This window comes from Salmo salar, chromosome ssa16, assembly GCF_905237065.1.
Source record: "Salmo salar chromosome ssa16, Ssal_v3.1, whole genome shotgun sequence".
Classification (NCBI taxonomy): domain Eukaryota; kingdom Metazoa; phylum Chordata; class Actinopteri; order Salmoniformes; family Salmonidae; genus Salmo; species Salmo salar.
The window spans coordinates 28730421-28744082 of record NC_059457.1 but is presented as its reverse complement, the minus strand read 5'-3'; the positions used below and the strand labels follow the sequence as shown (position 1 = coordinate 28744082).

Sequence of the window (13662 nt, the reverse complement as noted above, 5' to 3'; positions counted from 1 at the left end):
TTTTTGAAATCGTAAAACGTGGTTAGATTAAGGAGATGTTTATCTTTCAAAGGGTGTAAAATAGTTGTATGTTTGAAAAATTTGAATTTTGACATTTATTTGGATTCAAATTTGCCGCTCTTGAAATGCACCTGCTGTTGATGGAGTGCACCACTAGCCCATAGAGGTTAAAGGGAGTGCTCCTAATCTCAGTTTGTTACCTGTATAAAAGACACCTGTCCACAGAAGCAATCAATCAGATTCCAAACTCTCCACCATGGCCAAGACCAAAGAGCTCTCCAAGGATGTCAGGGACAAGATTGTAGACCTACACAAGGCTGGAATGGGCTACAAGACCATTGCCAAGCAGCTTGGTGAGAAGGTGACAACAGTTGGTGCGATTATTCGCAAATGGAAGAAACACAAAATAACTGTCAATCTCTCTCGGCCTGGGGCTCCATGCAAGATCTCACATCGTGGAGTTGCAATGATCATGAGAATGGTGAGGAATCAGCCCAGAACTTGTCAAGGATCTTGTCAATGATCTCAAGGCAGTTGGGACCATAGTCACCAAGAAAACAATTGGCAACACACTACGCCGTGAAGGACTGAAATCCTGCAGCGCCCGCAAGGTCCCCCTGCTCAAGAAAGCACATATACATGCCCGTCTGAAGTTTGCCAATGAACATCTGAATGATTCAGAGGACAACTGGGTGAAAGTGTTGTGGTCAGATGAGACCAAAATGGAGCTCTTTGGCATCAACTCAACTCGCCGTGTTTGGAGGAGGAGGAATGCTGCCTATGACCCCAAGAACACCATCCCCACGTCAAACATGGAGGTGGAAACATTATGCTTTGGGGGTGTTTTTCTGCTAAGGGGACAGGACAACTTCACCGCATCAAAGGGAAGATGGACGGGGCCATGTACCGTCAAATCTTGGGTGAGAACCTCCTTCCCTCAGCCAGGGCATTGAAAATGGGTCGTGGATGGGTATTCAAGCATGACAATGACCCAAAACACACGGCCAAGGCAACAAAGGAATGGCTCAAGAAGAAGCACATTAAGATCCTGGAGTGGCCTAGCCAGTCTCCAGACCTTAATCCCATAGAAAATCTGTGGAGGGAGCTGAAGGTTCGAGTTGCCAAACGTCAGCCTCGAAACCTTAATGACTTGGAGAAGATCTGCAAAGAGGAGTGGGACAAAATCCCTCCTGAGATGTGTGCAAACCTGGTGGCCAACTACAAGAAACGTCTGACCTCTGTGATTGCCAACAAGGGTTTTGCCAACAAGTACTAAGTCATGTTTTGCAGAGGGGTCAAATACTTATTTCCCTCATTAAAATTCAAATAAAATTTCTAACATTTTTGACATGCATTTTTCTGGATTTGTTGTTGTTATTCTGTCTCTCACTGTTCAAATAAACCTACCATTAAAATTATAGACTGATCATTTCTTTGTCAGTGGGAAAACGTACAAAATCAGCAGGGGATCAAATACTTTTTTCCCTCACTGTATATACCCCAACCAGAAGCCATGGATTACAGGCAACATCGGCACTGAGCTAAAGGCTAGAGCTGCCGCTTTCAAGGAGTGGGACTCTAACCCGGAAGCTTATAAGGAATCCCGTTATGCCCTCCAATGAACCATCAAACAGGTCAATACAGGACTAAGATTAAATCCTACTACACTGGCTCCGACACTCGTGGGATGTGGCAGGGCTTGCAAACTGTTACAGACTACAGAATGAAGCACAATGACACGAGCCTACCAGACAGGCTAAATTACTTCTATGCTCGCTTCAGGCCAGTAACACTGAAACATGCATGAGAGCATCAGCTGTTCCTGACGACTGTGTGATCACACTCTCTGTAGCCAATATGAGTAAGACCTTTAAACAGATCAACATTCACAAGGCCGCAGGGCCAGACGGATTACCAGGACGTGTACTCCGAGCATGCGCTGACCAACTGGCAAGTGTCTTCACTGACATTTTCAACCTGTCCCTGACTGAGTCTGTAATACCAACATGTTTCAAGCAGACCTCCTGTGCCCAAGAACACTAAGGTAACCTGCCTAAATGACTACCGAAAATTGACTACCGAAAGGCTGGTCATAGCTCACATAAACACCATTATCCCGGAAACCCGAGACCCACTCCAATTTGCATACCGCCCCTACAGATCCACATATGATGCAATCTCTATTGCACTCCACACTGCCCTTTCCACCAAGACAAAAGGAACACCTATGTGAGAATGCTATTCATTGTGTCATGATGTTGGCTTGTGGGTGAGGTTTATGACCCCCCCATAAATACCTTTCTCCCTTTCCTCTCTCTTGACTCTACAGAAGAACTCTTGAAAAGCCTTTGTTAAACATATAGAGTCTGGGAACATTAAAAAGTGGGGGGAAAGGAACCATATTTCGGTAATCCAACCAGTTGAAAATATGCGTTGGTACTTAATGAATATGATGCCAGATCAGTTGGCGTCTGAGACATTCTTACTAATGATAGGATGACATAGACTGTATCTTGGAAAGTCTACACATTATAGTTATCAGATTCACATGGAATTGTTGTGCAATTTAAATGTTTAAATATGAAACTATTTGTGAAAAGATTAAATGTAATTTTAGCTTCCAAATGAGTGAATTGGGTTTTCATAAGGTTAAAGCTCTGCTCACTCAGTGGCCCCGCCCATGTGAAGAGACATTGGTTATAAACTATGAAACACGCCCTTCTCTCCCCTCCTATATAAAGCCCTTGACGAAAATGTAACTTTGTGTTCCGAGGACGTTAGGGCGACAGTCCTACATTTAAAAGGGCTCAGATAATAAGCTGTTCCAAGGATGTGTGGACTTGAGGTCCCCACGTTGAAAGGACAAAGACCACCTACAGAACTAAGCCAACCTTAGAGAACCTAACGAAATTAGCATCGAATTTCAATGTGAAGGTGACAACCTACACCCCGGAAGGATGAATTTTGACTATACCAGCCAGAATATAGCATGAGCTTAAAAGTATGGCAACTTGGTGTGAACTTTGAACTCTTATTCACTCCAGAAGTGATACCTCCTAGCCGTTGAGTTAGCAGCAGTCGCTAAACGTGGGCTAGGAGGGGACGGACAGAGTATTCATTCTACCACGCTCCAGTTCACCACTAGACAGTCTTCAGAGGACCAGAGATCCATGCTGGACAACCCGGCCTCCCATCTACCGAAGCGCAGCGCAGAGTAAATATTTATTGCATTCTCCTTTTTCAAATGGCCGGTTATTTAGAATGCATAAGATTCTGTATTTACGATAGCATAGCTTCTCCCTTTGTTACTCAGTCTTCCCGCTCTTTCACTCAAACCCAACCCCCTCTCTTTGTGTAACCAGCCATCGTATCTGTTCCGTCCACCAGGGACGTTTTCTTTATGACATAATTTGTAATCAATGTATGATCCATTCTGTGTGATTATTTAGTAAATAAATAATTCAACCAAATTTTGTATTGCTAATTCAACTTGTTAGCCAGGGTTTGTGAAGATAACCAAGAATGTTTCGCTTAATATTGCGGATAGAATATTGCTTCCATCAATGTAATTGTCTGCATAATTTCCAATCCCCCATATATTTTTTGGGTAAATATATATATCCATATACACACGCATGCATACATATACACATATATACATACACACATATCGACATACATACTTTTTTAAAGAATATACCTTTATTATTATTCCCCGCAAACCCTACCACGGATCCCCCAATTGGCGTAAACTAATAAACAGTTTGGCGTTTACCTTCAATTTATTCATCTTATACACATTTTACAGACACAGTCTATTTTACAATAGTTCATTTTTGTTTGTTTTTAGTCTTTCCTCTATTTCTGATGTCCATCCAGTTTGATTTCTATTTGTAACTGTGCTATTTCACAAAAGTTCTGAACCTATATACATTTTACAGACCCCGTATGATTTACATTGTTTATGTTGTTATTAGTCCCACCCTTCAGCTCCATTCAGCCCCTCCCATCTATCTCTCAACATCATCCATTTCGGATTTCTATTTGCCATATATTTTTCAATTGTGCTGTGATGCTTCACAAAACAATTGAACCTTTCTATTCTCATAGCTTCTACAGATTGTAAATTAAAAATAAAATGTTTTGCTAAAATAATTATTATATTATTGATTGATTGACTATTGGCTTTTCAAATCACCCAGTATTGCTATCTGCAGCGTTAGTTCTAGGCAAATGTTGCAGTTATTCAGCCATTCCTGGACCTGTGACCAAAAACGAGCTACATATGGACAATACCAAAATAAATGATCTAATGACTCTGCCTCCTCACAGCAGAATCTGCAGAGCTGGGAAGATTGTATCCCCCATATATATAACATTCTATTAGTTGCAAGAATTTTGTATAGTAATTTAAATTGAAAAATTCTAAGTTTTGAATTCGGCGTTGTTTTGCGTATCAATTCATAAACCATGTGCCATGGAATGGGTACATCGAAAATCAGATCAAATGATTGACATAAAGAGCCGTTGTGTTGAACACTGTGCGATGTTTAACAGTGAGAATAGCAGAATGGTGAACTTACTAAATGACTGAGAGTTTGACTGTGTGATATTAGGTTGCTTCGTCTTGACTACTAAGAAAGTAGTCAAGACGACCAGCATGATTAAGCCTCCGCCATGTATATCTCACTAGGTCAGGGTATTTAAGTCTCCATATATCCACTAATTCCAATATATCCATGACATTCATGATTTCCTTAAGTGCCTGAGGGTGATAGTTTGTAGTGTGATTTCCTTTCCGGTCCATAGAGGTATTTAAGACCGTATTAAAATCTCCCACCATAGTAATAGAGTCTAGTTTTGCTTGTAGAGTTGATAAATTCTTATATATATATTTTCAAAGAAGCTTGGATCATCATTATTCGGACCGTATAGGTTAATAAGCCATATCTGTTCATTGTCCAATAACATATTTAAAATAATCCATGTACCTTGATAATCTGTTTGGACAATTTGCACATTTGGATCAAAATGACTGATAATTAAAACCATCACCCCTTTTGAATTTCTTTGCCCATGGGAGAAATATATTTCACCCCCCCAGTTATTTTTCCACAAAACTTCATCTAAAATTGTTGAATGGGTTTCCTGTAAACAATAGATATTATATTCCTTCTCTTTTAGCCAGGTAAATACTGATCGTCTTTTCTTATTATCTGCTAGGCCATTACAATTGTAACTGGCTGTACTTATTTCACCACTTAATGAGACACAACTTTAAATTCTATTTATGAAAATATATGTTTGTAAACGTACCATTAAAAAGTAACATGATGATTGAGAGTCTATATAGCTGTACCATGATATTTGCATTGCTACTAAGTAAACCTCCTATTGGTCCCTACTATTCTACCCGCTAAAAGCCTTCCTCATCCCGAGTTGGGTTGTCATCCCAATGCCCGGCAGACCACCCCCGATCACCCGTATCCCATAGCCCTGAACTGACTGGGATCCATCCTTCGAAAAGAGCACACAGTGCCATTTACCGAATTGAAGTAAATCAATTGCCAAATTAATTTCCATCGCCCTCACCACGATTTGTATTATATATAGCTGTGGATCATCCTCTATTGTCCCTAACATATTTTACTCCTTCGCAACAGTTGTGGGATACACACATACACCCACACACACTCAACCCTTTCCCCCCACACAACCATAATGTCACGTCCGTCGCAAGAAGGAGACCAAGGCGGCGTGCGTGGAGTTCCACATCTTTTAATAAATGAAACTCACCAAACAAAACAATAAAGCACAAACGAAACATGAAGTAAATGGCGTGCTCACAGGCAACTAAACAAAAAACAAGATCCCACAAAAACCCAGTGGGAAAAGGCTGCCTAAATATGATCCCCAATCAGAGACAACGAATGACAGCTGCCTCTGATTGGGAACCATATCAGGCCAACATAGAAATACAAAAAACAGATATTCCCACTCGAGTCACACCCTGATCTAACCAAACACAGAGAATAACAAGGATCTCTAAGATCAGGGCGTGACACATAAGCTCACATTCTCAACAGTTGCACCATCCCAGAGCCCAACTCAAGAAAGGTCTTGATTTACAAATGCACTTACAGTTGCAGCTGCATTAGAAGGCCTGCAAGACCGCGCAAAAAAATGGGCAGAAATTAACAGATTTTATTAACCATTGTCACATCCTAGAAAATGGAGGTCAAATGTACACCTTTTCCCTGAAACACCCACAATATGGTCACCCGTATTGACCATATTCCCAAGCATCTCCATGCAGTCAGACTTTTGATTTTGTGCCACCAGGGCCACAATAATATACCCCCTCTCTGAATGTCCAAGTGTGACCCCCTCCCCATGGGTTACTGCAGCTAGTGTTGCCAGCACTGCCACTGCCTGGGTGGGGGCACTGCACCGGAAATCCCACCGGCTAGGTACAAGGTCGTCAAGGTTCTCATTAGCAGATTTGAGAATTTCCTTGTGTAGTATGCTCTCCCTTTAGAGGGCTTTGGCTTTGCAGGACCAACCCTGCCAAGCGGGCTCAGAATCTTGAGGGGGCAGTGCTGCTCTTGGTCTCTGACCGCATTTTGGCTGCATAGAGACCGTTTACAGCAGGCACATAAAACAGTTAGGGACTCCTCCTTAGTATCTGGGTCGTTCAGGTGGGTGTCTAGGGTATAGGGTTGTGGACCGTAGCATTAAATTAGGATCATAAATAAATAATTAGATATAATTTATTTTAAAAATGTAGTTCCCCATGATAGGACAATAAATAAATGAAATGTATAATTTATTTTAAAACTGTTCCACCATGATAGGACAATAAATAAATAAATAAATAAGACGTATAATTCATTATAAAAGTATATCCATCATCTGAACAACATTGAAAGCCCTTTCATACCCCGGCTCACAGCAATACATTGGTTCTGGGATATGCAACCATTTCATTACTCACTCACTCAACTTTCCCAAACATAACAAATAAAATAAAAAGATAAACACACACCCACCATCCACACATACTGTGCCTTCTGTTTACTTAGTTTCTATCTTCACCATGTTGAATTAGTACTTGTGTGTTCCAATTAGTTATATGTGAATATATACTGCTCAAAAAAATAAAGGGAACACTAAAATAACACATCCTAGATCTGAATTGATGAAATAATCTTATTAAATACTTTTTTCTTTACATAGTTGAATGTGCTGACAACAAAATCACACAAAAATAATCAATGGAAATTCAATTTATCAACCCATGAAGGTCTGGATTTGGAGTCACACTCAAAATTAAAGTGGAAAACCACACTACAGGCTGATCCAACTTTGATGTAATGTCCTTAAAACAAGTCAAAATGAGGCTTAGTAGTGTGTGTGGCCTCCACGTGCCTGTATGACCTCCCTACAACGCCTGGGCATGCTCCTGATGAGGTGGTGGATGGTCTCCTGAGGGATCTCCTCCCAGACCTGGACTAAAGCATCTGCCAACTCAGGACAGTCTGTGGTGCAACGTGGCGTTGGTGGATGGAGCGAGACATGATGTCCCAGATGTGCTCAATTGGATTCAGGTCTGGGGAACGGGCGGGCCAGTCCATAGCATCAATGCCTTCCTCTTGCAGGAACTGCTGACACAGTCCAGCCACATGAGGTCTAGCATTGTCTTGCATTAGGAGGAACCCAGGACCAACCGCACCAGCATATGGTCTCACAAGGGGTCTGAGGATCTCATCTCGGTACCTAATGGCAGTCAGGCTACCTCTGGCGAGCACATGGAGGGCTGTGCGGCCCCCCAAAGAAATGCCACCCCACACCATGACTGACCCACCGCCAAACCGGTCATGCTGGAGGATGTTGCAGGCAGCAGAACGTTCTCCATGGCGTCTCCAGACTCTGTCACGTCTGTCACATGTGCTCAGTGTGAACCTGCTTCATCTGTGAAGAGCACAGGGTGCCAGTAGCGAATTTGCCAATCTTGGTGTTCTCTGGAAAATGCCAAACGTCCTGCACGGTGTTGGGCTGTAAGCACAACCCCCACCTGTGGACGTCGGGCCCTCATACCACCCTCATGGAGTCTGTTTCTGACCATTTGAGCAGACACATGCACATTTGTGGCCTGCTGGAGGTCATTTTGCAGGGCTCTGGCAGTGCTCCTCCTGCTCCTCCTTGCACAAAGGCGGAGGTAGCTGTCCTGCTGCTGGGTTGTTGCCCTCCTACGGCCTCCTCCACATCTCCTGATGTACTGGCCTGTCTCCTGGTAGCGCCTCCATACTCTGGACACTACGCTGACAGACACAGCAAACCTTCTTGCCACAGCACGCATTGATGTGCCATCCTGGATGAGCTGCACTACCTGAGCCACTGTGTGGGTTGTAGACTCCGTCTCATGCTACCACTAGAGTGAAAGCACCGCCAGCATTCAAAAGTGACCAAAACATCAGCCAGGAAGCATAAGAACTGAGAAGTGGTCTCTGGTCTCCACCTGCTGAACCACTCCTTTATTGGGGGTGTCTTGCTAATTGCCTATAATTTCCACCGGTTGTCTATTCCATTTGCACAACAGCATGTTAAATTTATTGTCAATCAGTGTTGCTTCCTAAGTGGACAGTTTGATTTCACAGAAGTGTGATTGACTTGGAGTTACATTGTGTTGTTTAAGTGTTCCCTTTATATTTTTTGAGCAGTGTATATACAAAAGCAATTTTTTTTTAAATTGTATTGTTACAATCCATAACCGGGCTAGAATTGTGTTTCATTATTTTCCTCATCTATGAGAACTTTGTAATTTAAAAAAAAAACATTGTCACGCCCTGACCTTAGAGATCTTATTTATTCTCTATGTTTGGTTAGGTTAGGGTGTGACTCGGGTGGGAATATCTATGTTTTCTATTTCTTTGTTTTTGAGCTGAGTGTGGTTCCCAATCAGAGGCAGCTGTCTATCGTTGTCTCTGATTGGGAATCATACTTAGGCAGCCTGTTTTCCACCTGAGTTTTGTGGGAGGTTATTTTCTGTTTAGCTTATGTGCCTGATGTGTTTATGTTTTCCCTTTTGTTATTTTGTTTGAGTGTTTCTTGAAAATAAATATCATGAACACTTACCACGCTGCGTTTTGGTCCACTTCTTCTTCACCTTCAGACGATCATTACAACCATGGAGTAGTCTTTGTGTCTCTAAACAACTGGTTATCAATATATAGTTTATCAACGACGAGAGCTACTCGTTTCCCTTTTAATCTATTTTCTTTGAAAATTGTATACAGAACTTTACGCCGTTCTGCAATTTCCTTCGGAAACTGATCATTCATGCCAATTTTGGTCCCAGCAAGTCTTTTACCCAGGCTTTTAACCATTATTTTATCTTTAAATGAAGCAAATTTGGTAACGATTGGGCGTTCATACGTTTGGCCTCTCTGTCCGAAGCGGTGTACACGTTGAAGTTGGATTTTTTTCGATAGCTTCGCGTGGGATCTGAAGCGCTTTAAGGAGGAACTCTCTAACTACAGATTCGGGAACTTCCCCTTCTTTCTCCTGGATACCTGTAAGTACCAGATTCTCTCTCATGGTTCTAGTTTGTAAGGCTTCTCTCAGAACGGTGTTCTCCTTTTTAATTTCATTCACTTCGGTTTCAATCTTGTTGACTGTCCCTTTTAGCTTGTGTGTTTCATTCTCCAATGTCGCAGCTTTTTCATCACTCATCTCGAGGCTTGCCTTCAACTCTTTTATATCCTTACTAACTAATTCAAGTATACCCAGTTTGTCATTTATTGATTTTAACAGATCGGTTTCGACCTTTACCATTCCCGGTGGTGAAAATATTAAATCGTCTGTGTCTGTAGAAGAGTCACGTTTTCGTTTTGAAATCGGTTCCCCTGTCTTACTCTCCGTTATGTTTGGGTGTTGCTTGTTTTCGTAATATTTGTCGATAAATGTCTAGTCTTAAGATTTGTTTTGTGTTATTATCCAGATTGAAAGTTATCACCCACCAGATTGTGAAGTGCTAATATTTTAGTCTAACTTGCCAATATTGAATATTACGTTTTATCTTGAGGTGCTCTACATAACTTCGTTCAGTCCGCTATTACCCCCTGTCTGTTTCGACCTAATAACCAAGAACTTACAACTTTCAGATGAGACTAAACAAGGTGACGATTAAATATTGACTGCTATTGATGTAAAAGATTACGATCTTTAAGAGCTTATTCGGAAGATAACAGCTCTATAAACATTCTTTCATGGTGCCCCGAATTTCTAGTTGATTATCTAACTGATTAGCTTAATCAGGTAATATTAATTACAGAGAAATTATTTTATAGAATAGCACGTCATATCACTTAAGAAGCCTTTTGGACCTAGACTTGGCGCTCCGGTACCACTTGCCGAGCAGTAGCAGAGAGAACAGTCTATGACTAGTGTTGCTGGAGTCTTTGACAATTTTTAGAGCCTTCCTCTGACACCGCCTGGTATAGAGGTCCTGGATGGCAGGAAGCTTGGCGCCGGTGATGTATTTGGTCGTACGCACGACCCTCTGTAGTGCCTTGCAGTCGGAGGCCGAGCAGTTGCTATACCAGTCAGAATGCTCTCGATGGTGCAGTTGTAGAACTTGCTGAGGATCTGAGGACCCATGCCAAATCTTTTCTCCTGAGGGGGAATAGGCTTTGTCGTGCCCTCTTCACGACTGTCTTGGTGTGTTTGGACCATGATAGTTTGTTGGTGATGTGGACACCAAGGAACTTGATGCTCTCAAACTGCTCCACTACAGCCCCATCAATGAGAATGGGGGCGTGCTCGGTCTTCCTTTCCTGTAGTCCACAATCATCTCCTTTGTCTTGATCACGTTGAGGGAGAGGTTGTTGTCCTAGCACCACACGGCCAGATCTCTGACCTCCTCCCTATAGGCTGTCTCATCGTTGTCGGTGATCAGGCCTGCCACTGTTGTGTCATCGGCAAACTTAATGATGGTGTTGCGGTCATGCCTGGCCATGCAGTTATTAGTGAACAGGGAGTACAGGAGGGGACTGAGCATGCACCCATGAAGGGCACCCATGTTGAGGATCAGCGTGGCGGATGTGTTGTTACCTACCCTTACCACCTGGGGGCGGCCCATCACGAAGTCCAGGATCCAGTTGCAGAGGGAGGTGTTTAGTCACTGGGTCCTTAGCTTAGTGATGAGCTTTGTGGGCACTATGGTGTTGAAGGCTGAGCTGTAGTCAATTGTCGTGTCTTTGGCTATGCCGGATTAACAGCTTCTACTCCCAAGCCATAAGACTCCTGAACATCTATTCAAATATCTTCCCAGACGCCGCTTTTACGCTGCTGCAACTCTCTGTTTATTATCTATGCATAGTCACTTTAACCTCTACCTACATGTACATATTACCTCAATTACCTCGACTAACCGGTGTCCCCGCACATCGACTCTGTACCGGTACCACCTGTATATAGCCTCGCTATTGTTATTTTACTGCTGCTCTTTAATTATTTGTAACCTTTATTATTTTTTTTACTTATCTATTTTTTTCTCAACACTTCTTTTTCTTAAAACTGCATTATTGGTTAAGGGCTTGTAAGTAAGCATTTCACTCTAAGGTCCTGTTTTATTTGGCACGTGACAAATACATTTTTATTTTATTTTACTTTACTTGATAGGGATTTGGACTTGTGGTTTCACTTAATTCTGCATACTGGGCAATGATTATAATGGCGATTCTGATCCAACAATAAATTCATGCATTGTGCCCCTGGCCTGAGAGGATGGAAGTTCAATATGTAGCTAAATGTAGAAGGCTAATGTTAACTAGCTAACATTGCCCATGAAAGGAAGTTAGGCTAGCGAGCAAGCTTTTTAGCCAGGTAGTCTAAGACAACAAAAAATGAAAATGTGTACTGTATGACAGTGATAGACCGTTTCTTCAACATGAAAGAGAGGAGTGTAACGACGGTCGTCAGGAATGGACCAAGGCGCAGCGGGTTGAGTGCTCATAATTAACTTTAATGAAAAACACTTCTACAAACAAAAACGATGGACGACGAAGACAGACTTGAAGGCACAAGACAGCAATTCAAGTGACAACCTCCCACAAATTACAAACACACCCTAATATATAAGACTCTCAATCAAAGGCAACTAGACAACACCTGCCTTCAGTTGAGAGTCCACACCCCAATTAACTAAACATAGAAACAGACTAACTAGAAAGAACATAGACTAACAGAGCAGTGACCAAAAAACCCCGGAATACATAAATCAACTACCCTCTACATAATACACACACCCCGAACCACATAAACCAAATACCCTCTGCCACGTCCTGACCAGCCTACACTAACAAAATAACCCTCATACTGGTCAGAACGTGACAAGGAGGATGGCATTGGCATTCCTCTACAAGTAGGGCAAGTCAACATGTTTTATCTACTTGCACACATGCGCACACACGCACACACACACACACACACAGAAATCAGAGCCATGGACAGTCACATCATATTTAGCTTTTGTTGATCGGACTAAATTATTTTTGGTATATTTTAGTTGGTACTGTATTAGACTACGCATAGGTGATTTGATGATGTTGGAATGTTGAAGTTGAAATGGTGCTGGAGGCAGCTCCTGTTTTCTTTGTGACTTGCGGTAACTCTCCGTGGTTCTAAATCAATAGTTGTTTCGTGGTCCAAAAATTGCGGAAACCTTAACTTGCTTGACCATACTGTAGGTCCTGTAACTGTTTGTTACATGTAATAAGCTTTGTGCACTTCACCGGACAGAGGTTGCTCTCCAGTTTTGTGATGTAACAAAGGTGGTTGAATTTATTCTGCCACTGTGTCTTCTTATGGTCTCTGCCTTAGGCCTATAAATCATGGTGGCAAGGCATATGAACTGGTTATCAAGCAAACAAAGCAATTATCACATCACATAGGTTGTAATATGGCTTTTTTTCTGGCTGGCTTCACCAGTGATATTACCCACGCACCTCTGCTGATGGCTCTGCATATCCAGAGGATGGTAGATCAATTACACTAAGGCCCTGTAATAACAGCAGGGGTTGCAGCTGAAGTCACACAAGGAGGATGGGGAAAAATCCCACCCCAATGTAATGAGTCACAATTATTGTACAGGAATCAAAAGATCTATGCTATGATTTTCCATCCAAACAATCCATGTACTATTGATATGGTTTCACATATTTCCCAATTCCCATTAGTTAGTTCAGATACCTATCTCTTCATCATAATCACAATGCCTTGCCGTACTGGCGACACAGTAAGGCAAACTGGATTTCTTCCCCCTGTAACATTACAATGCATAGTTGTACTTTGTTGTTACTGACAGACAAACCGGTGAGTAGCAATAAATAACCTACTCACAGAAAGCCATTTGCTGACACACTCGCACAGAGCAGCACTGACGGATGGTTTCAGACAGACATTCTCCCCTGGTAAATGAGTGTTGCAGTCCTAGGAACTAACGGCAGTGCTTCTCTAAAGCACCTCATTAACTTTTGGGGAGACAGCAGTAACTTTTTAAAATGTCACATTTACCCAGAAGGTATTTAATTGCTGTAAGTATTGCTGCTCATTTCTAAAAGTCTGCAAATCATCAAACAAACTTGAAGGTCAAAAAAGTAG

At 42.1% G+C, this 13662-nt stretch overlaps 1 protein-coding gene across 1 annotated transcript in view; it reads right to left on the bottom strand.

Moving 5' to 3' along the window:
* st8sia2 (ST8 alpha-N-acetyl-neuraminide alpha-2,8-sialyltransferase 2) overlaps positions 1-13662 on the bottom strand; it is a 43618-nt gene that overhangs the window by 16513 nt on the left and 13443 nt on the right. The gene's annotated exons all lie outside the window — the stretch shown is intronic.